General features: G+C 49.0%; 1 protein-coding gene across 2 annotated transcripts in view; it reads left to right on the forward strand.

The window, feature by feature from the left end:
- Positions 1-2,500, forward strand: part of LOC113804527 (angiopoietin-2) — a 268,095-nt gene that overhangs the window by 244,489 nt on the left and 21,106 nt on the right. The gene's annotated exons all lie outside the window — the stretch shown is intronic.

Genomic DNA, 2,500 nt, shown 5'->3' on the forward strand with positions numbered 1-2,500 from the left:
GACACGTTCTCCCCCCCCCCCCTTTCTCTCTCTCTCTCTCTCTCTCTCTCTCTCTCTCTCTCTCTCTCTCTCTCTCTCTCTCTCTCTCTCTCTCTCTCTCTCTCTCTCTCTCTCTCTCTCTCTCTCTCTCTCTCTCTCTCTCTCTCTCTCTCTCTCTCTCTCTCTCTCTCTCTCTCTCTCTCCCCCAAATCAACCATCCAAACAAGAAGAAAAAAAAAGACAGAAACAAAAATATCCCCTCCCCGACCCCCCACCCCCCCTCCACCCCCACCTACCTCCCGTTCTGACAGCCACCGAGAAAAAAAAAAAAAAAAAAAAAAAAAAAAAAAAGTAAGCCCTGAATTCCGGAACAATAGAAAACGGAGATGAGCCTCGGAAACGTAAATGGCTCTCGAATGGTGCCACGAATGCCGACTTTCAGAGCTGATTTCGGGGCCGCGGGTGCCTGGCTCTCGAGTGTGACTGGTGGGAGGGGCTAATGGGTAGGGGGGGAGGGGCTAATGGGTGGGGGGGAGGGGCTAATGGGTGAGGGGAGGGGCTAATGGGTGAAGGGGGAGGAGCTAATGGGTGAAGGGGGAGGGGCTAATGGGAGAAGGGGGGAGGGGCTAATGGGTGAAGGGGGAGGGGCTAATGGGTGAAGGGGGAGGAGCTAATGGGTAGGTGGGAGGGGCTAATGGGTAGGGGGGAGGGGCTAATGGGTAGGGGGGGAGGGAATAACGGGTGAGGGAGGGACTAATGGGTGAGGGGGAGGGGCTAATGACCAATCAATGAACGGATGAGTGTAGGGGTGCAGGAAGAGGTGGACGAGGGGGAGGGAGGTGGAGGGAGGGAGATGGGATGAAGAGGGAAAGGAAGGGGAGGGAGAAGAGGGAGAAGGGGAAGGGGAGGGGGAGGACAAAAAAGGGGGATGTAATGGGAGAAGAGAAGGAGTAGGGAGGGTGCCACAGAAGAACACAAAGGAAAAGGAGGATTTAAAGGGAGAAGAGAAAGAATAGGGAGAGTGCCACAGAAGAACATAAAGGGAGGATGTAAAGGGAGAAGAGAAGGAGTAGGGAGGGTGCCACAGAAGAACACAAAGGAAAGGGAGGATGTAAAGGGAGAAGAGAAAGAATAGGGAGAGTGCCACAGAAGAACATAAAGGGAGGATGTATAGGGAGAAGAGAAGGAGTAGGGAGGGTGCCACAGAAGAACATAAAGGAAAGGGAGGATTAAAGGGAGAAGAGAAGGAGTAGGGAGAGTGCCACAGAAGAACACAAAGGAAAGGGAGGATGTAAAGGGAGAAGAGAAGGAGTAGGAAGGGTGCCACAGAAGAACACAAAGGAAAGGGAGGATGTAAAGGGAGAAGAGAAGGAGTAGGGAGGGTGCCACAGAAGAACATAAAGGAGGATATAAAAAGGGAAGAGAAGGAGTAGGGAGAGTGCCACAGAAGAACACAAAGGAAAGGGAGGATGGAAAGGGAGAAGAGAAAGAATAGGGAGGGTGCCACAGAAGAACAAAAAAGGGGGATGTAAAGGGAGAAGAGAAGGAGTAGGGAGAGTGCCACAGAAGAACATAAAGGGAGGATGTAAAGGGAGAAGAGAAAGAATAGGGAGTGTGCCACAGAAGAACATAAAGGAAAGGGAGGATGTAAAGGGAGAAGAGAAAGAATAGGGAGGGTGCCGCAGAAGAACATAAAGGAAAGGGAGGATGTAAAGGGAGAAGAGAAAGAATAGGGAGGGTGCCGCAGAAGAACAAAAAAGGGGGATGTAATGGGAGAAGAGAGGGAGTAGGGAGGGTGCCACAGAAGAACATAAAGGAAAGGGAGGATGTAAAGGGAGAAGAGAAAGAATAGGGAGGGTGCCACAGAGGAACACAAAGGAAAGGGAGGATGTAAAGGGAGAAGAGAAGGAGTAGGAAGGGTGCCACAGAAGAACACAAAGGAAAGGGAGGATGTAAAGGGAAAAGAGAAAGAATAGGGAGGGTGCCACAGAAGAACAAAAAAGGGGGACGTAATGGGAGAAGAGGAGTATATCCAACAATTCATCGATGCACGCGTGTGGAATTCGTGATGAACAGATTGCAACAGGAACAACGAAGGGAAGGACAAGAAAACACACGAATAGGCATATTTGTGTGTGATTTTCTTGTCCTTCCCCTTCGTTCTTCCCGTTGTAATCGGTGCACACGTATGTCTACACCTATCCACGTATCTATCTATGTACCGCCTCACCTATCCATTTTACTCTCAGTTCACCCTCTTAAAATAATGTTATTTTAATTTTATTTGTTTTTATTTAACATTTTTTCTATTTATTTAACATTTTAACTGATCTGATTAAACTTATCGAGAGTTGGAGACTGAAATATCTGAAGGAAATTAAGCCAATAACTTACGTGCCAAACCACATCCCAACATCCCTTCCTATGTAGATGTTAACCTAACCACCTGCGTAAAACTGGCCTTCCCCTAACACCAGCTGGCACGCTCACCCCCTCCACCACACCAGCTGCTACGCTAACC

Source organism: Penaeus vannamei, chromosome 43, assembly GCF_042767895.1.
Source record: "Penaeus vannamei isolate JL-2024 chromosome 43, ASM4276789v1, whole genome shotgun sequence".
Taxonomy (NCBI): domain Eukaryota; kingdom Metazoa; phylum Arthropoda; class Malacostraca; order Decapoda; family Penaeidae; genus Penaeus; species Penaeus vannamei.